General features: G+C 40.4%; 1 long non-coding RNA gene across 2 annotated transcripts; it reads right to left on the reverse strand.

Annotated features, from left to right (window-relative positions):
* Positions 1-4,000: 4,000 nt before the first annotated feature.
* LOC128642891 (uncharacterized) lies at positions 4,001-21,702 on the reverse strand. Of its 2 annotated transcripts, none has more exons than XR_008399728.1 (2): positions 21,598-21,702; positions 4,001-4,459 (listed from the first exon to the last, which is right to left on the reverse strand). It is a non-coding gene; the product is annotated as an uncharacterized LOC128642891 (long non-coding RNA). The 2 variants fall into 2 exon arrangements; XR_008399727.1 differs by lacking the exon at positions 21,598-21,702 and adding an exon at positions 17,733-17,776.
* Positions 21,703-22,226: the final 524 nt, after the last annotated feature.

Consider the following 22,226-nt stretch of genomic DNA (forward strand, 5'->3'; position numbering starts at 1 on the left):
GTCTCTTTTATGTGTGTGCGGGCCATAACCCCCCCCCCCAACAATCAAGGATTTGTTATCCCATTTCAGTTTTGTTAGTGTGAATCTACTATCTGGGTCTAAAAGGGTTTTTTCAATAGTGTACTTTAAGTTTTTCCGGAAGAGTAAAACCACTCCCCTTGCTCTTTTCCCTTTGTAGGCGGTGTGTATTACCTCTCCCACCCAACCAATTGAGTTTTTTATGCTCTGTGGAGCTGAGATGTGTCTCCTCAAGAATAGCAATGTCTGTGTGTTTGTTTTTATGATATTTCAAAATTGCTTTTCGTTTGATAGGAGATGTAATCCCTCCCACATTCCATGAAATTATGTTCATGTTTAGGAGCTGGATAGTGTGTATTAAGGGTAAAGTTTGGCAATGTTTTGTAATATTGTTTATAGCTTACTCACACGTTGGGTCCCCCGAGGAGAGAGGACAACTGGACTAATCCCCCTAGCAAGAGGGGTGCAGTGTAGGAAGTTTCTGGAAAGAGACACAAAAACAAGATTATTAAACTAAACAAGTCAAACCAAAATAACCTGTCTAGGAATTGTTGACTGGAGAGTAATTTCTGTGCTTTTTATAGGCACAACTTTAGCAAGTACTTTTAAATACTAAATGAAATTGCTTATAACTCAGTAGACTATAACAATAGAAATACAAATACAAACAGCCCCCCCCCCTTTTGTCAAAAAGGATATATAAGTAAGCTCGGCCCACTATGTGACCCAACAACCAATGGGAATGTCATCTATTTAATTATTTGTCCACTACATGGTTCATCATATTGAAATCTCTTTGATCCATCTTCAAGTCAAGCTGGTTCTTCTTCCTCTCTCCGGCCTTCGTCTGGAAGATTTTATCACTGTTTATTGCTATTTAAGAACATTTGCAGGTGCTTTGGTGTCTCGAATATCTTCAGGCCATGTGGTGTCTGTAGTTTCAATTTGGCAGGATAGAGCAGTGCCACAGTTTCACCCTGCGCCATCAGATCCTTGCAATAAGGGGAAAATGATCTTCTCCTTCTAGCTACATCAGATAAGTAATCTTGGAAGATGTATATCCTCTTGCCCTCATGTGAGATGGATGGTATTTGCCTATATGCCCTTAGGAGTAATACTTTGTCCTTGAAATTTAAAGGGACAGTTCACCCAAAAAATGTCTCCCCTTTAAATGATTCCCAATGATCCTTTTAACCTGCTAGAGTGTCTTAAATTGGTTACAAGTAGCTCCTTTACTCCTATTTCAGCATTTGAAATAGCTGATTTAGCCTGTGGTATCGCCACCTACACTGAACAAATTAATACTGGAGTATAGGCTATTGAATAGCCTAAGTATACACAGTCAGCAGAAGAGATTACACTCTCAGTGGGATGCAGGATAGTTAAGTAATAAAATGATAATTTTTCATTGTTCTTTCTATGTATTGAGCTTTAGTGTTCCAGCCAAATAAAAGATAAGGAAGCAAGTCTGTTTACACAAACTTAGAACAACCCATTGTAATAGGCTGTGGTTTCAAAGCACAAAATCAGCTACTTTATATACACAAATAAGCATGAGAATGGAATTTCTCAAATATTTTATACTGCAGTTGGTATAACAAGTCATTTAAAATACATTAATGGAAAAACAATTTTACAGTGTACTGTCCCTTTAAGTATCGTATCATCACTTGCCTTGGAGCCCCATTGGAGCTGTTTACTGGTGTATTGGCTCTGATTCTATGAGCCCTCTCCGTTATGTAGGGAATTCTAGTTGGAGGAAGCTGGAGCAATCTGGGCAAGGTAGTTTCTGCAAAGTCCAGCAAAGATGAGGGTGGAACTGACTCAGGCAGACCCACTAGCCAGATATTATTTCTACGTGATCTGTTCTCCAGATCCTCCAGCTTTTCTTGAAGCATCAATTTTTCTATCTTTGAAGACTGGAAATAGATGTAGTGGTTTCTCTCTGTCTTTCTTCCCCCGTCTGCAACTTGCTGTTCTACTCTAGTTAACCATGTAGAAAAGGCTCTGAAATCTGTAGACAAAGTGTCCATACCCGTCTAGAGCTGTTCAATCTTTGGTAAGAATAGAGCAGACAATTGTGACACTATAGGATGAGGATCTTGAGAAGCACTATCAGGAGTGTCCGCTTGCATCTGATGCACAGCATGGATTTTAACTTGGTGTTTCTGTTTTCTGTCGGATGATTTCTGTTTCCCCGACATCCTGTCCATCTGTTTATTGTATGGCAGATAATATCTTTGCATACAGACTGGTCTAACTTGCAAGCTTCTCACTTAATGTCGATTCCTTTAGCCGATGAGCATGGAAGTAAAAATGATGTGGTCACTTGTAGTGGGGAGATTATAATCTTGGAGTGGGTCTTGGATTATCAAGAGGGAGACTCCAGGCTACCGTCTAGTGTGCCATTTTATCGAATGTCCAATGTATCTTTATATGTAGGGGTGGGAGGTAGGTAGAGATGTGGAGTAGCTTAAACAGGGTGTAATATATTTGTTATGTGCTCCACCCAGGACCAGTCACCAAAAGTGTAAAGCCAATCAACTGCACAGGCCTGCCAGGGTTGTCCCCTATAATAAGTAGATGGTAGACTCTCTCAACTGTGAAGTGACTGCAGTATACTCTGTTAGTTAACACTTTGCCCACTCTAAGAAGCCTGTCTCTTCATGTTGCCTATAGTACTGTGGTAATTTTACTGGCTTTGTGCAGTAGAATCCCCCTTCCCAGGGAGTGACAAATCTGCCCCGACAACTTATCTCACCTAAAAAGTCTCCTTACAACCCTGCGCAATTGCGAGCGTTCCCCTAGGGCAAAACTGAGCATATTTTAAAAGATTTTTTAGCTGATATTTAGCTCCCTGCTGTTTCTCAGCTCTCTGCTGTCAGCTTTTGTCTTGTATCCTCCGGGGGGTGGAGGCATAAGATGGCGGATTTTCACGCTCTTTTTGGTGAATGCGCAGCTTTAGATGCTCGTTTGTCTAACCGGGGGTATGTTCTGTTCATTTACCCCTCGGGTGATTCTTCTACCTCCTCCTCCCGTGCAACATTAGATCGCCTGGCCTCCGAGCTTTAGGACTCCTCACTCCGCTATGCTGCAGTTTCTTCTAGTGTGCGTCCAGCGGGGGAGTCGGATGGATGACTCCTGTCTCTGTGAAGTTCCCGGCAGAGTCTCACTGCTGACCTGCCAAGGGATCGAGGTATCCGGGCAGTAAAAGTGTGAATATCGCTCCCTATTCAAACTTTGATTCTGGAGCTCCGCTTCTCTGCGTCCTGCTAGGTTGCCCGCCCACCAGAAATCCCCCTTCTTTTCTTCTTATCTTCTTGCAGAGGTCCTCTTCATGTGGTCACTGCTGCACACTGAAACTTGACTGTGATGTTCCTCCTTATATAAGAGTGCCCATGCATTTCTATTGGCTGTTTTTTAATTCTTAGTCCAATCAACTAATAGAATTCTATTGGTTGATACTAATAGAATTCTATTGGTTGATTGGACTAAAAAGTTCATTGCGGTGGGCTATTGGCGGTTTAGGGGTTAAGTAGTGTACAGTTAGTTTGCGGTGGTGGGTTATGTCGGTTTAGGCATACATAGGTATATATATTTATTAGGTTGTGTGCTACATATTTAAAAGGGATCCTTTACTTTACATTGCCAATGTCCTTGCCGATGCTGCTTGGAATATTTTGCCAGTATCGCCATTAATTGCAATGTATAGTAAAAACCCCTCTGGGATGCTGCCTTTAAAGAGTAATGTTGACACTTTTGAATATTTTGTCGGCATTGTCAACATCAGGTTGAATCCCTTTTAAATATATCGCCGCCTCGCAGCACTTTTCGATCACTGGGCCTTAGTGAGATACACAGCTAGCAATGCAAAATTTGCTCTGAATATTTTTTTTGTAATATATATATCTATACCTATATATCTATATGAATATATACATACATATATTTATATATATAAAAGAGAAAAGACAGACCACTATTTTCCAGCACCAGGCTATTTACTTATAATTATAAAACTTCAGCAGGCAAGCTGAGCAGAAAATGACACAATTATCAGAATAATTATATACATAAATATGTACAGCAACATCCTAACCATAGAATTTTAAAGCGGTGGTTACAAAACGGCTCCAATAAATAAAATGCAACTCTGTATCATAAAGTGTCCATGAGCTAACTTTTAGTCCCATTAGCAGAGCATATTTATTTTGTCATATTTATGCAGCACCATATTATATATTTATGTATATTTATGGCAAAAAGTCTCACAGTTCAGTTCGTACTTGAAGGGAAAGAAACAATCATTCAATCTCTGGTTGGCGTTTGTAATCCAATGCGGTATAAAGTAAGAAAGTTACATTTTTTTTAACCTTTACAGGAATGGCTCAGATGTCCCACAATAGCTGACCAAGGTTTCCAATAGGCATACTTGAATATCCTAGAAATGAGAAAAAAAATGTGTAAACACAAATAAAACCTCCTCTAGGGGGCTCTCTAAATAAAATAAAAAACAATAAAAAAGCAAGTCTTAAATTACATAAGTGAATGCAACAGATTAATATTGAAAGTCCCAATTATATCCTGGGGTGAAGATGGCAGCTCTCTGTTATATGTCAAAGTCCTGATGATGAAAACAATCTAAAAAAGAAAAAAACACAGAGGCGCCAAATACCTGATAATCCTGTCATAACTTTTATCATCCAGCATAGGTTATACAGTCAGCCATAGTATAGTGTACCATAACACTCTCACTGCAGAGCAGAGGCACATAGGTGACCAGCACGCCTCCGGATTCTCCAACCCTTCAATCTCGAACTCGATACTGATGTACAATCGAAGGCAAATAGGTGACAAGCACAACTTCAGGAGCCGATACCCCACCGTTGTTCCAAACTGAGAAGTATTGTCGGTGGTGAGCAGCTGACAGCACCGCCGACACACCAAGCAGCTATGCCCTTTTCACCCCTTACAATTAGGGCTTCTTCCGGCTTGAGTCTAATTGGAGGATCTTTCTTGAATGCCCATGAGGAAGCAACAGCCCTCGTGGAATGAGCCGTAACTCTCTCTGGAGGCTGCTGTCCAGCAGTCTCATATGCAAAACATATGATACTCTTCAGCCAAAAAGAAAGAAGTAGCCGTAGCTTTCTGACCCTTACGTTTTCCTGAGAAGGCCGCAAAGAAGAAGACTGACGAAAGTCCTTAGTCGCCTGCAGGTAAAACTTTAAAGCACGGACCACGTCCAAATTGTGCAGAAGTCGTTCCTTCTGAGAAGAAGGGTTAGGACACAAGGAAGGAACAACAATCTCCTGATTAATGTTCCGATCAGAAACAACCTTAGGAAGAAATCCTAATCCTTATCTGAATGGAAAATAAGGTAAGGGGATTCATACTGCAATGCTGAGAGCTCTGACACTCTACGAGCAGAAGAAATAGCAACAAGAAATAAAACCTTCCAAGATAACAACTTAATATCTAAGGAATGCATAGGCTCAAACGGAGCCCCTTGAAGAACTTTGTGAACTAAATTCAGACTCCATGGATGAGTAACTGGTTTGAACACAGGCCTGATCCTGACCAAGGTCTGACAAAATGATTGTACATCTGGGACATCCGCCAGACATTTGTGTAACAAAATAGATCACCATCCTGAAACCAGGCAAACCCCCAGATCATTGCACCAGCTACCGCCCAATTTCACTACTTAATGTGGACACTAAGATCTACGCTAAACTTTTAGCTAACAGACTCTCTAGAATCATCCCCTCCCTAATAGCAAAGGACCAAGTAGACTTTATTCCTCATAGAGAGGGCCCTGATGCAATAAGGCGTATATTGGATCTTCTGAACTTCATGTGTAAGAGAGAGATCCCCATTCTGGCCCTGTCTCTGGACGCTGAAAAGGCATTTGACAGGGTCAGATGGGAATATTTGTGGAAGGTAATGGAAGTCCTCCGAATACCCGATTCTTTTATTTGCGCTGTTAAGGCTCTTTACTCATATCCCTCAGCCAGAGTCCGAGGAGTTGGATTCCAGTCTTCCTCGTTCTCCATAACTAACGGCACCAGGCAGGGATGCCCACTTTCACCTCTCCTATTTGCCTTGGCTATTGAGCCCTTAGCCCAATGTATCAGGAAGAGTTCACGGGTTAAAGGACTCACCGTAGGACCACATGTACATACAATTTCATTGTATGCAGATGATATCACCCTTATACTAACTTCACCTAATGAGTCCTTACCCTCAGTTTTTGAGATTATTAAGGAATTCAGCAGATTAAGCTACTATAAACATAACATTACAAAGACAGAAGCCCTCCCCATCCATATACCACCCAATGATCTCACACTACTGCAAAGAAATTACCAATTCCACTGGAACACTTCTTCTCTCAAGATATTGGGGATACTACTTAGCCCTGACCCCTCCATCACAGTGGCTCAAAATTATTCAGATAGACTCCTAGAGTTCAGGAAATTACTGGATACTTGGGAATTTAGAGAAATCTCTTGGACTGGTCGCATTACTGCAATCAAGATGTCCTTTCTTCCCAAGATATCGTACCTTTTTCAATCTATACCATATAACATCCCGAGATCCACCCTAAATAGGATGCAGAGCCTGATAACTAATTATGTATGGAAAGATAAAAGACCCAGAACTTCTAGGCGAACACTGGAGAAACCGATTGAACAAGGTGGTTTAGCCTTACCAAATTTGATTACCTATTACTATGCTGCCAGACTCTCCCATTTATTGAGTTGGAACAACTCAGAGAAGCTCCCGAGTTGGCACATACTCGAGTCAGCACAACTCCCCCCCACAATTACACTCTCAGATCTCCTGTGGATCCCTACCCATCATAGACAATCTTTGAATAGTGCACATCCAATTTTTAAACATGCTTTCCAATTATGGGATCAAATCAGACAGAATCTGGTTATATCCCCTCATCCGTCACCTGTGCTTACGATTTCAGGGGCACTCTTCTGTTTATCGGATTCTCACCCTGAAGCCTGGCGCAACAGGGAGATCCTATTAGTATTGGACTTCTATGATAATGACATCTGGCTCTCTCATCCTAATCTATGTGCTAAATTTCAAATCCTGCCGAGCCTTAGCTTTGAAGCATATCGCTTGAGCACACGATTACGCACCTGGGGTTACCCAAAGACAGAACTTAGGCAACTTTCACCATGGGAATCTATATGGCAACAAGCATCTAGTATCTCACAGCCTCTCTCTCTACACTACAATCTACTTAATAAGTCACAAACCCCCTATAAAATTCCACAGCATGCCGCTTGGGAAAGAGATTTAAGTTTCACTGCTGATATTGACACCTGGCAAGCTAGAATCATGGTAACTAAAAAGCTATTACATTGTGCCACCCTGTGGGAGTTGCACTATAAAATCCTCATCCGCTGGCACTTGGTTCCGGCTACATTGCATAGAATTTACAATACGCACTCTTCTGCATGTTGGAGGGGCTGCGGACATATAGGGACAGCACAGCACATCTGGTGGTCCTGCCCAGTCATTCAGCCTCTATGGAAAAAAGTCTATGCTCTTCTTCGCACTCTCGGTATCTCCATACAATACACCCCAGAGATATCTCTCCTCCATATGAAGGTGTCAAACCTCAGTTCCCCAAATGAATCCCTAATGATTTATATCCTCATGGCCACAAAGCTAGCCATAGCTAGATCTTGGAAGAATGAAAAACCTCCACCTCTATCTCAAGTACTAACCATAATCCAGTATATTGGACAAATGGAACAATACTCATTTAAAGTACTAGACAAAATTGACTCCTTCTATGAGATTTGGTCCCCTGGGCTTTCAAAATTCCCAAATTGGGAAAATTCCTGAGTCAATAACCTATCCACCCAGGTCTCCTCACACCCATAACTCTCCTATATCCAACTCCAAACCTATAGTACTACCCATACCTTCCTTCCTTTTCCCACCCCCCCCCTCCCCCTTTTTTTTTTTCTCTTCCTCTCTCTTATTCCCTTCTAACTTTTCCCTTCCCGGATCACATAGTCCCACATTCATATCCCTTGCAGATTATGGATGCTTCATGTTAATATCTCAACACACTAAGATACATTACTGATATAACTACTCATACTGACTTTTCTTTGCACATCTACCCCTCTTCAGTAAAATAAAAAAAAAGGAGACTGTTTTGACCTACTATATAGACCACTGTTTTTACCCCAAGTTGACAAATAGATATAGAATATAGACACGAAACTTACCAGAATATACCAATCGTGTAACCTGTTTCCCGTGTTTAATATGCATTGCTTAGTGTCCTTAAGCTTGTTTAACGGTCTTATTACTGTATGTACGTTGCATATGTCTCAATAAAAAACTTAAATTAAAAAAAAAAATAGATAAGGCCGAGATTTGACCCTTTAGGGAACTTGTCGATAAACCTTTCTCCAAACCTTCTTGGAGAAAAGACAAAATTCTAGGAATCCTAACTCTACTCCATGAGTAGCCCTTGGATTCACACCAATAGAGATATTTACGCCAAATCTTATGGTAAATCCTTCTAGTTACAGGCTTACGAGCCTGAATCATGGTCTCTATGACCGATTCAGAAAAGCCCCGCTTGGATAAAATTAAGCGTTCAATCTCCAAGCAGTCAGCTTCAGAAAAACTAGATTTGGGTGAAGGAAGGGCCCTTGAATTAGAAGGTCCTTCCTCAACAGAAGTCTCCAAGGTGGCAGAGATGACATGTCCACCAAATCTGCATACCAAATCCTGCGAGCAGGTGCAATGAGGATCACCGAGGCCCTCTCCTGCTTGATTCGAACAATGACCCGAGGAAGAAGCGCAAATGGAGGAAATAGGTATGCTAGACTGAAGGTCCAAGGAACCGCCAGAGCATCTATCAGTTCCGCTTGGGGGTCCCTGGACCTCGACCCGTATCTCGGGAGCTTGGCATTCTGTCGAGATGCCATGAGATCTAATTCCGGCTGACCCCACTTGATAATTAGACTGGAGAATACTTCCAGATGGAGTTCCCACTCCCCCGGATGAAAGGTCTGCCTGCTCAGAAAATCCGCCTCCCAGTTGTCCACCCCTGGGATGTGGATCGCCGACAGACAGCAAGAATGGGCCTCCGTCCACTGAATTATTTTGGATACCTCTGTCATCGCCAAGGAACTCCTCGTTACTCCCTGATGATTGATGTAAGCCACTGACGTTATGTTGTCCGACTGGAACCTGATAAACTGTACCGAGGCTTACTGGGGCCAGGCCAGAAGAGCATTGTAGATCACTCTTAGTTCCAGAATGTTTATGGGTAGAACAGACTCTGAGTCCATGTTCCCTGAGCCTTTAGAGAGCCCCAGGCTGCTCCCCACCCCAGAAGGTTGGCATCTGTTGTCACAATCACCCAAGATGGTCTGCAAAAGCAGGTTCCCTGGGAGATATGATCCAGAGACAACCACCATAGTAGAGAGTCCCTTGTCTCCTGCTCCAGAAGAAGTCAAGGAGACAAGTCCATATACTCTCCGTTCCATTGCCTCAGCATGTTCAACTGCAGAGCTCTGAGATGGAAGTGAGCAAATGGGATGATGTCCATTGTCGCCACCATCAGCCCGATTAACTCCATGCACTGAGCCACTGATGGTCGAGGAGTGAACTGAAGGGCTAGACAAGTTTTGATAATCTTTAATTTCCTGACTTCTGTCAGAAAAATCTTCATAGACAGGGAGTCTATTATGGTTCCTAAGAAAGTTATCCTTGTATTTGGAACTAAGGAACTCTTTTCTAAGTTTACCTTCCACCCGTGGGATCGTAGGAAGGACAACACCAAGTCCGTGTGGGACCTTGCTAGCGGAAAGGAGGGTGCCTGAACTAGAATGTCATCCAGATAAGGCGCCACTGCAATCCCTTTTGATCGAAGCACCGCCAACAGAGATTCCAGAACCTTTGTGAAGATTCTGTGGGCTGTGGCAAGACCAAAAGGAAGAGCCACAAAATGGAAGTGTTTGTCCAGAAAGGCAAACTTTAAGAACTTGTGATGATCCCTGTGAATGGTAACATGTAGATATGTGTCCTTTAAATCCACTGTTGTCATAAATTGACCTTCCTGGATCAATGGAAGAATGGAACAAATTTTTTCCATCTTGAAGGACGGTACCCTGAGAAACTTGTTTAGACTCTTGATGTCTAAAATTGGCCTGAAGGTTCCCTCTTTTTTTGGGAACCACAAACAGATTGGAATAAAACCCCAGACCCTGTTCCTGAATTGGAACGGGAGCAATCACTCCCAGGGCAGAGAGGTCTCCTATGCAGAGTAAGAATGCCTCTCTCCTTGTCTGGTCTGCAGATAATCTTGAAAGAAGGAATCTGCCTCTGGGAGGAAAAACTTTGAACTCCAGTTTGTATCCCTGAGACACTATTTCTATTGCCCAGGGATCCTGAACATCCCAAACCCAGGCTTGAATGAAGAAGGAAAGTCTGCCCCCTACCAGATCTGGTCCCGGATGGGGGCATGCCCTTCATGCTGTCTTGGAATCACTAACAGGCTTCTTGGATTGTTTTCCTTTATTCCAAGACTGGCTGGGTCTCCATGTAGGCTTAGATTGTTCCTGCTTAGAGGAGGAAGAGGAAGAATTTCGAAAGGAACGAAAATTGTTCTGTCGTCCTTTTTTTTTATTTCTCTTATCTTGAGGGAGAAGATGACCTTTACCTCCCATGATGTCAGAGATAATCTCCTTCAGATCAGGTCCAAACAAGGTCTTCCCTTTGTAAGGGATAGCTAGAAGTTTAGACTTAGATGACACATCCGCAGACCAAGGTTTTAACCATAAGGCTCTGCGGGCCAGAATAGAGAAACACGAAATCTTAGCTCCCAATTTGATAACTTGCAGGGAAGCGTCTGAAATAAAGGCATTAGCTAACTTCAGAGCTTTAATCCTATCTTGGATCTCATCCAAAGAAGTTTCTGTCCTGAGGGCTTCAGACAGTGCATCAAACCAATATGCTGCCGCACTAGTGACAGTGGCAATGCACACAGCCGGTTGCCACTGCAGACCCTGGTGTACATAGATCTTCTTGAGTAAGCCCTCTAACTTCTTATCCATAGGATCTTTGAAAGCACAACTATGCTCTATGGGAATAGTAGTTCTATTAGCTAAGGTGGAAACGGCTCCTTCTACCTTAGGAACAGTTTGCCAAGCCTCTTTAACAGAATCAGCTATTGGAAACATTTTCTTAAAATAGGAGAGGGAGAGAAAGGAATGCCCAGTCTCTCCCACTCCTTAGCAATGATTTCAGTAGCTCTTTTAGGAACTGGAAATACATCTGTGTTGGAAGGAACCTCAAAATATTTGTCCAGTTTACTTGACTTCTGAGGGACAACCACCACTGTGGAGTCACTGTCATCCAAGGTAACTAAAACCTCCCTGAGTAGCAGACGAAGGTGATCAAGTTTAAATCTGAAAGATACCACTTCTGAGTCCGTCAGAGGTAACAGACTCTCTGAATCTGAAATCTCTCCTTCAGAAACTACTGTGGGACCCTCCTCTTCAGGTCATTGGGAGGATACCTCAGAAATGGCAACAATTGCATCAGAAACCTCGCTTACTGAATGTCTGGCTTTCCTCTTACGTTTACCTTGCAACATTGGAAATGCAGACAGAGCTTCTCTCATGTCTTCACTATTTCTGATGCTATGTCTTGTAACGAAATCCCAGAAGGGACTATAGCTGAAGCACAGGGCACTGCTTGTGAGGGCGGTAAAATATGGGAGGATTGGGGAGAAAGCTGCGGCATATATTGACCCTCATCATTAGACTCTTGGACAATGACTGCCTTAGAGGAAACTGGCTCTGAAAAAATCTTTTCCCTATAACTTAAAGTCCTTTGAATACATGAAGGACAAAAAGGGATTGGTGGTTCCACATTGGCGTCAAAACATAAAGCACAGGTGACATCTTGCAAGTCCCCCTGGTCCATGTTTGTTCACAATTTGTTCACAATTTATTAAATAGAAACTAAAAACTTTCAAAAGTATTTGTAAATATCAAATATAAAAAAAACGTTACTGTCTCTTTAAATACTAAACGGTTTTCTTTTTTACTCTATTGCAGATTCATTTTAATGCAAATCTCCTGTAAAAACAACCTCTGCTCCTCAGCGCTCAGCTGAAGTGCTCCTACCTGACCCAATATCGCTAGATTTCTCTCAGACGATCCTCTAGGATTGGCTTTCTTAGAAAACAATAACGATGCGCTGACAGGAAAAATGAAACACAGACACTGCACTAGCAGCACATGAATAACTTTAGCATGCGACTCTAGCCCAGCTCGGATAAGCCCTTCTTGATGTCGCACTATTACACTGCTCCCTGAACTGAAGTGCTACTAAATGGCGCACAAACACCGGAAGCACCACCCATTGTGGGCGTAACCTACGCCGATGTATTGAATGTATGAAGTCTAACTCCAAACAGTGAAAACCACCAGAGCCATCTTAAAAATTTGTAAAGCAGCTTAACTCCAGCCCCAGTGCCTGCTCGATAATACTGTCCAATTACTTTCCCCTCAGGAAAGATTTAAACATCCCCACATAAAGAGCTACTTTCTGTAGAGCCCCTTATGTATAATGGGTGCTAACTGATTATCTGAGTCTCCTTGTGCCCCAGAAAAATACATAGCACTTACCTTGACTTCTGCCTGGCAGTAAGGCAGCTCTCAGGCTTGAGAGGTCCTCTCCCTCACATCGACCTGAGGAAAACAAAATGCTGAGACACTGAATACCTCAAACTTAAGGAGATAGGGCAGCAAGAAATATGGGAGGTGCAGTGAGAATTATGTCCCACAAGTTCCCATTGCTCTAAAGCTACCAAGGCTCTACTGAAGAGAATTATATGGACTACGGCTACACCCTAGGAAAAAACAGCCCATCTTGCACTGTTTCAAAAAATAATAAACTCTTGATTGAAGAATCTATACTAACACCTCACTTTACCTCTTCCTATCACTAACATAGGCAAAGAGAATGACTAGAGTGGGAGGGAAAGGAGGAGCTATTTAACATCTCTGCTGTGGTGCTCTTTGCCTCCTCCTGCTGACCAGGAGGTGAATATCCCATTAGTATTTGAGATGATCCATGGACTCATCGTGTCTTAAAAAAGAAAATAGTGGTCTGTCTTTTCTCTTCTTTTTTATACCATTATTACCACTACCGTGCACTGTATGCAGTGTATTTATGTTAAACACTGCTGTACAAAATTGTACAGCAGTGTTTAACACATATATATATATATATATATATATATATATATATCTGTAGAGAAGACAAGCACTCCAGATAACAGGTCACAAATGCCTGGGGTGAAACAGACAAAATTGTAGAAGCAAAAAAAGAGTGCACTCTTCAGGACTTTTCAATGATTTATTTCCTAAGATCTTAAGAAATAAATCATTGAAAAGTCCTTGAGAGTGCACTCTTTTTATATATTTATATATATATATATATATATATATATATATATATTGCACAAAACCCAATTAAAATAAAGAACTACAGCCATATATACAATTTAATTTGACTGGGAATGGCTCAAAAGTATATATATATATATATATATATATATATATATATATATATATATATATATTTATATATGTATGTAGCATAGTAGATGAGGTTAAAAGAAGACAGAAGTCCATCAAATTCGACCTATACAGATCTAACCTGATTTACAATAAAATCTCCAATTGAGCATAATTTAATCCCATTAAAAAAGCGACCCATTTAACACAAGCAATCATATCCCTCTGTTCTGTTTCTAGCCAGAAATGTATCTAAGACATTTTTAAATGCATCTAAGGTATTGGCATTTACTACCTACTTAGGCAATGAGTTCCAAAATGTGATTGCTCTTACAGCATGTTGCTGGAGAATAAATCTCCTTTCCTCCAGCCTTAAATTGTGACCTCTTGTCACAAACAATTTCCTTGGAATAAGCAGAGCTTCTGCCAACGCTGTATATGGACCTTGAATATATTTAAATCCTATATTTTGCAAAGTCTAGTCCAAATTAAATACAGGTGTACCTCAGAGATATTGCGGATTCGGTTCCAGACCATGGTAATAAAGTGAATATAGCAATAAAGTCATATATATTTTTTTGTTTCCTAGTGCATATAAGAGTTATGTTTACACAACACTGTCATCTATTAAAAGGGCAATAGCATTATGTCTAAAAAACAATGTACATACCTTAATTAATTTATATATGTCTGTGTATGTATGTATATACAGGTATATATATTTTTTTTCACTGTAAGAGCAATAAAATTGTGGAACTCATTACCAATGCCAATACCCTAGATACATTTAAAAATTATTTGGATACATTTCTGTCTATAAACAAAATTCATGGATATGATTGCTAGTATTAAATGGGTCACCTTTTAGTGGGATTATTTAAGCTTAACTAGAGCTTTTTGCATATATTTTAGATTTGTATAGGTTGAACTCGATGGACTTCGGTCTTTTTTCAACCTCATCTACTATGTTACTATGTTACTATGTTAAATATATGTATGTGTGTATACATGTATGTTTATGTGTATATCCATTGAAAAAATGGTGCCAATAGATTTAGTTGCCACAAACCTTCAATTGTAAAAAGAGCAATATCTGTGAAGTGCAATAAAGCAAAGCCCAACAAAAAATATGCCTGTAATAAGTTGCCTGCTTATTTCTACTTCCAAAATGTAGAACCTTACATTTTCCAGTATTAAATCTCATTTTCCATTTACCAGCCTATTCTTCCAGTTTTTGTAAATCACTTTGTAATGCTATTTCATCCTGCACTGACCTAATGACCTTACATAACTTTGTATCATCTGCAAAAATAGAGATGTTACTATTCAATCCTTGCTACAAGTCATTTATAAAAATATTAAAAAGAACAGAGCCCAGTTCTGATCCCTGTGGGACTCCACTGATTACTTTTGTCCAATCTGAGTATGATCAGTTTACTACTACTCATTGCTCCCTGTCTTTTATCCAGTTATTTATCCATCAGATACATTTTCAGATATTCCCAGTCCCTTAATGTTGTACATTAATCTCTAATGTAGCACTGTATCAAACCGTTTTCAAACGCCTTTGCAAAATCCAAGTTTATCACATCAACTGCTTCCCCCCTCTATATTTTTACTTCCTCCTCATAGAATCTAAATAGATTCGTTTGACATGATCTATTTCTCATAAAACTATGCTGATTTGAACTCACGATCTTGTTTACATGAATATACTCATCAAAATAATCCCTTATAATCCCTTCAAGTATCTTGCCCACTACCGATGTCAGATTAACTTTCCTTTTAAAAAAGTGGCACCACATCAGCTTTATGTCAGTCCTGTGGTACTATGGCTGAGGATAATAAATCTTGAAAAATCAAGAGTAGAGGTTTAGCTATAACAGTGGACCCTTAAAGGTACAGGAAACCCAAAATATTTATTTCATGATTCAGATAGATAATACAATTGTAAACAACATTACAATTTACTCTATTATCTAATTTCCTTAATTCTTTATGTATCCTTTGTTGAAGAATAGCAATGCACATGGGTGAGCCAATAACATGAGGCATCTATGTGCAGCCACCAATCAGCAGCTACTGAGCATATTTATATATGCTTTTCAGGAAAGGATATCAAAAGAATTAAGCAAAGTATATAATAGAAGTTAATTGGAAAGATGTTTAAAATTGTATGCTCAATCCGAATCATTAAAGGAAAATGTTGGGTTTCATCTCTCTTTAATATTATCCAGTTTTTTTCCTGATATCCTCTAGAGATAACCTAGTTAATGGTATGGGCTTGTATGTTCTAGTTTGTTTCAAAGTATCCCCCATTGGTTGCTCTCTTGTGTATACTGAAGAAAAGAATTAGTTTAGTACCTCAGCCTTCTCCCTGTTATGCTACCCTCCGCATATTTTAAATGTACCTATTTTGTCCTTCCTAGATGTTGGCTAATTTGATTGCTTTTTTACATGATTTGTTTACATTCCTTATATATTTGAAATGTTGACTCTCTACTATTTTCTTTGAATAATTTAAATGTTTTTTTCCTAATTTCTCTTAACACATTTTATTAAGGTACATTTGCTTAGATTTATTTATTTTGCTTTTATAACCATGTGGTGTGTGTTGAAAGGATGTGAGAATAGATTAAAATCTTAGTTGTGTCTTGTGTAAGGAAATGTCTAATTTTAGAGATGTTTTTAAGGTGGAAGCGGCAGGCTTTAGCCAAAGACTAAATGTGAGGAGTGATGGAAAGGTCTGAGTCAAGTGTGACCCCAAGACATCAGGCATTCGGGGTAGGGGTAATGATGGAATTATCAACAGTTATAGAAATTTGGGGGGTGGAGATTTTGGAAGAAGAAGAATAAAGAGTTCAGTTTTGGAGAGATTTAGCTTAAAGGGACAGTATCCACTCATTTTCATATAACTGCATGTAATAGACACTACTATAAAGAATAAAATGCACAGATACTGATATAAAAATCCAGTATAAAACTGTTTAAAAACTTACTTAGAAGCTCTCAGTTTAGCTCTGTTGAAAAGGTAGCTGGAAAGCCCACTGCAAGTGGGAAATAAGACCCCCCCCCCCTTCTTTTGCATATGAAAAGACCCTTTACACAAACAGGAGCAAGCTGGAGTAGGTAGCTGACGGTATTCTCATAAAACTTTAGGGCTTGGTTAGGAGTCTGAAAATCAGAGCAATGTTATTTAAAAATAACCAAAACTATACATTTAAAAAAAAACCAAAAAACTTTATGGGCTTTATAAATAGATCATCTACAAAACAATTATGCAAAGAAAAAATAAGTGTATAATGTTAGTGACACTGGTTAGTAAGGAAGGAGGTAAGTCTGGTACAGAGAGGTAGATTTGGGTGTCATTGACATACAAATGGTATTGAAACCATACATATTTTTTTATTACAAAGTGTTTATATGAGTGTAATAGCTTATTTCTTTCCTATGATGAGGAGAGTCCATGGGTGTCCATAACATGTGGCATATATACCTGCCAGCATGTGGAGGTTAAATTGACACTGAACCCAAATATTTTCTTTTGTGATTCAGATAGAGCATGAAATTTTAAGCAACTTTTTAATTTACTCCTATTCTCAAATTTTCTTCATTCTCTTGGTATCTTTATTTGAAAAACAAAAATGTAAGTTTAGATGCCGGCCCATTTTTGGTGAACAACCTGGGTTGTTCTTGCTGATTGGTGGATAAATTCACCCACAATAAACAAGTGCTGTCCAGCGTTCTGAATCAAAAATTGGCTGGTTCCTTAGCTTAGATGCCTTATTTTTCAAATAAATATAGCAAGAGAACAAAGAAAAATTGATAATAGGAGTAAATTAGAAAGTAGCTTAAAATGGCATGCTCTATCTGAAATACGAAAGAAAAAATGTGGGTTCAGTGTTCCTTTAAGAACTCTCACAAGAGCTTTTAAGTCCCTCCCAAATCTACTCCCTCTCCAGTTAGTTCTTGGCCTCTGAGATGAGAGGTTGTGTGAAGTGCTCTGCTATTAAGATTTTGTTATTTTCTAATATATTGGGAGCTCAGACCTGACTTGACACCCTATCCCCCTCCTTCATTTTCACTAAAGAAGAATGAAAATGAATGACTGAAACAGGGGATGAGGATTACCTCTCTTATGGCATTGTCAGTACCCTCGCTGTATCAGCCATAACTGCCCTTTGGCGTTGTGGGGCCCCATCCCTCAGCCTCCACCAAAGGGCTTACAGGTATATCCAATCATGTACTCTGCAGTATATTTACTTGCACTGGATGGGCTCTCTACTGCATCAGCATTCTGTGAGGGAGAAAGGTAAGCTGGTAAGATCAGTGGAGGGGTAGCTGCAGTCAAGGTAACTGACTCAGACAACATATATAGCCCATTCACTATCACTGGTGTCCTATTCCATAGATACCACATAGTTTGGAAGTTTCCGACCCAAATTCTCTAGTATCATTCTCTACACTCCCCTTAGCAGCTCTCTTATGTTTTTTTCCCAAAAAAAATATTTTTTCAACATTTTTTTAAAACAGCTAATTGCAGTATGCAGTTAGCATTTCCCTTCCTTTTCATGAGATTAGGTTAGGGATCAATTAGGGAGCTTCTGGATAATGTTTATCTTTTCATTTATTTATGAAAATCAGTATTTTTTCTTTTTTTCTTCAGGCTGTTACCTGTACATTGTTACAGCAGTTAGCCCCGCCCCCTTTCCTTGGTGCCCTTTTTTCTCATCTCCACCGCTCTGAAAACAACAGATTTTTTTCTCTGAGGCACCCTACAGACATTGGGGGGTAGTTATCAACGTGTCTAATTTACCTGCCTTTGCCGGTTCAATACGCCCGCCTAAGCTCGCCTACCATCGCCGCCGCGGACCTGCAAAATTTCGCCTAAGTTATCAATAAATCTGTCAAAAAACCGCGCACCAAGTACGGGGCGATGAGCAGCGGACTGTGATAGTTATCACTCATCCGATCTCGCTGCTCTTCGGCTTTTTGACAGCTTTATTGACAAGCTGTCACTAAGCACCCACACTAAACTACACTGTTCTACACCCTATACCGGCACCCCTGGAGCCCCCCGCAACTAAATAAAGTTACTAACCCCTAAACCGCCGCTCCTAGACCCTGCCACAACTCTTATAAATGTATTAACCCCTAAACCGCCTCTCCCGGACACCGCCGCAACGCTTATAAATGTATTAACCCCTAAACCGCCGTTCCGGAACACTGCCGCCACCTACATTATACCTACTTACCCCTATCCTGCCCCCCCTATACCGCCACCCTCTATAATAAAGTTATTAACCCCTATCCTGCTGATCCCGGACCCCGCCGCAACTAAATAAATAGTTTAACCCCTAAACCGCCGCTCCCGGACCCCGCCGCAACCTATATTAAACTTATTAACCCCTATCCTGCCCCCCCTACACCGTCGCCACTTATAATAAATTTATTAACCCCTATCCTGCCCCCCCCTACACCGCCGCCACTGTAATAAATGTATTAACCCCTAAACCTAAGTCTAACACTAAACCTAACACCCCCCTAACTTAAATATTAATTAAATAAATCTAAATAATATTTCTCTTATTAACTAAATGAATCCTATTTAAAACTAAATACTTACCTATAAAATAAACCCTAATATAGCTACAATATAAATAAAAATTATATTGTAGCTATCTTAGGATTTATTTTTATTTTACAGGCATCTTTCAATTTATTTTAACTAGGTACAATAGCTATTAAATAGTTATTAACTATTTAATAGCTTACCTAGCTAAAATAAAGAGAAATTTACCTGTAAAATAAAAACTAACCTAAGTTACAATTACACATAACACTACACTATACTTTAATAAATTATTCCTATTTAAAACTAAATACTTACCTGTAAAATAAACCCTAAGATAGCTACAATGTAATTAATAGTTACATTGTAGCTATTGTAGGATTTATATTTATTTTACAGGTAACTTTGTATTTATTTTAGCTAGTTAGAATAGTTATTAAATAGTTATTAAATATTTAATAACTACCTAGCTAAAAGAAATACAAAATGACCTGTAAAATAAATCCTAACCTAAGTTACAATTAAACCTAACACTACACTATCATTAAATTAATTAAATAAATTAGTTACAAATAACTACAATTAAATACAATTACATAAACTAACTAAAGTACAAAAAATAAAAAAGCTAAGTTACAAAAAATAAAAAAAATAAGTTACAAACATTTCAAAAATATTACAACAATTTTAAGCTAATTACACCTAATCTAAGCCCCCTAATAAAATAACAAAGCCCCCCAAAATAAAAAAATGCCCTACCCTATTCTAAATTAAAAAAGTTCAAAGCTCTTTTACCTTACCAGCCCTTAAAAGGGCCTTTTGCGGGGCATGCCCCAAAGAAAACAGTTCTTTTGCCTGTAAAAGAAAAATACAACCCCCCAACGTTAAAACCCACCACCCACATACCCCTAATCTAACCCAAACCCCCCTTAAATAAACCTAACACTACCCCCCTGAAGATCATCCTACCTTGAGTCGTCTTCACTCAGCCGAGCCACCGATGGAACCGAAGAGGAGATCCGGAGCGGCAGAAGTGATCCTCCAAGGGGCGCTGAAGAAGTCTTCCATCCGATGAAGTGATCCTCCAAGCGGCGCTGAAGAAGTCTTCCATCCGGGCGATGTCATCTTCCAAGCGGGGTCTTCAATCTTCTTTCTTCAGGATCCATCTTCATCCCGCCGACGCGGAACATCCTTCTTCCCCGACGGACTAACGACAAATGAAGGCTCCTTTAAGGGACGTCATCCAAGATGGCGTCCCTTCAATTCCGATTGGCTGATCAGCCAATCGGAATTAAGGTAGGAAAAATCTGATTGGCTGATTGAATCAGCCAATCAGATTGAGATCGCATTCTATTGGCTGTTCCGATCAGTGGCGGCGGTGTAGGGGGGGGCAGGATAGGGGTTAATAACTAAATTATAGGTGGCGACGGTGTAGGGGGGGCAGGATAGGGGTTAGTAGGTATAATGTAGGTGGCGGCGGTGTCCGGGAGCGGCGGTTTAGGGGTTAATACATTTATAAGAGTTGCGGCGGGGTCTAGGAGCGGCGGTTTAGGGGTTACTAACTTTATTTAGTTGCGGGGGGCTCCGGGGGCGCCGGTATAGGGGGTTAACATATTTATTATAGTGGCGGCGGGTCCGGGAACGGCGGTTTAGGGGTTAATCAGTTTATTATAGTTGCGGTGGGCTCCGGGAGCAGCGGTTTAGGGGGAAAACACTTTATTTAGTTGCGGCGGTGTAGGGGGGGACAGATTAGGGGTGTTTAGACTCGGGGTACATGTTAGGGTGTTAGGTGTAGACATCTCCCATAGGAATCAATGGGATGTCGGGCAGCAGCGAACATGAACTTTCGCTATGGTCAGACTCCCATTGATTCCTATGGGATCCGCTGCCTCCAGGGCGGCGGATTGAAAACCAGGTACGCTGGGCCGGAAAAGTGCCGAGCGTACCTGCTAGTTTTTTGATAACTAGCAAAAGTAGTCAGATTGTGCCGAACTTGCGTGCGGAACATCTGGAGTGACGTAAGAATCGATCTTTGTCGGACTGAGTCCGGCGGATCGAAGCTTACGTCACAAAATTCTACTTTTGACAGTATCTAGGGCTTGATAACTAAGGCGAATCAGCCTCGCCACAAATACGCTGCGGAATTCCAGCGTATTTGAGGTTGACGGCTTGATAACTACCCCCCTATTTCTCATCTATTTGTCTCGAATTGAACCCTTCCATGCCCAGAAGGTTGCGAGTACCCTCATAAGAGCTGCTAAGTTGGTGGGAAAGGTTCACATGTTTTTTTGGGGGGTTTAAAAAAAATTTGGCCTACATTTCTACCTATGTATATTTAAGGACTGTTACTTTTATCAGTCTTGTTTTTCTGTCATGTATATTTCACAGATTTACTTATATATACCCCCAATTAATATGTCTTACCCATTAGAGGGAACATCCAAGGATTTCGCACCAGGCCTCCCTGGGAACGGTTTCATCTGTCTCACTGTCTCCCGTTCCGAAGGATCCTCAAAAGACTTTAATCAATGTCTTCAGGACTTCAAGACTTTGGGAGTAATACAACCAGTCTGAGTCTCTCAATAGGGAAGAGGTTTTTATTCCAACCTCTTTATTGTTCCAAAAAAGGAGATCTCATAAAGTCCCATTCTGGATCTAAAGTCCCTGAACAAATTTGTCCAAGTTCATTCTTTAAAGATGTAGACAATCCCCTCCATTTTGCTCCTAGTACAAAAGGGACAATTTATGACAACCATACATTTGAAGGATGCTTATATACACATCGCAATTCACAAAGAGCATTTCCAGTTTCTAAGATTTGCTTTACGTAACAAGTATTACCAGTTTGTGGCGGCGGTGTAGGGGGGGGCAGGATAGGGGTTAATAACTAAATTATAGGTGGCGACGGTGTAGGGGGGGCAGGATAGGGGTTAGTAGGTATAATGTAGGTGGCGGCGGTGTCCGGGAGCGGCGGTTTAGGGGTTAATACATTTATAAGAGTTGCGGCGGGGTCTAGGAGCGGCGGTTTAGGGGTTACTAACTTTATTTAGTTG

Source organism: Bombina bombina, chromosome 12 (genome assembly GCF_027579735.1).
Source record: "Bombina bombina isolate aBomBom1 chromosome 12, aBomBom1.pri, whole genome shotgun sequence".
Classification (NCBI taxonomy): domain Eukaryota; kingdom Metazoa; phylum Chordata; class Amphibia; order Anura; family Bombinatoridae; genus Bombina; species Bombina bombina.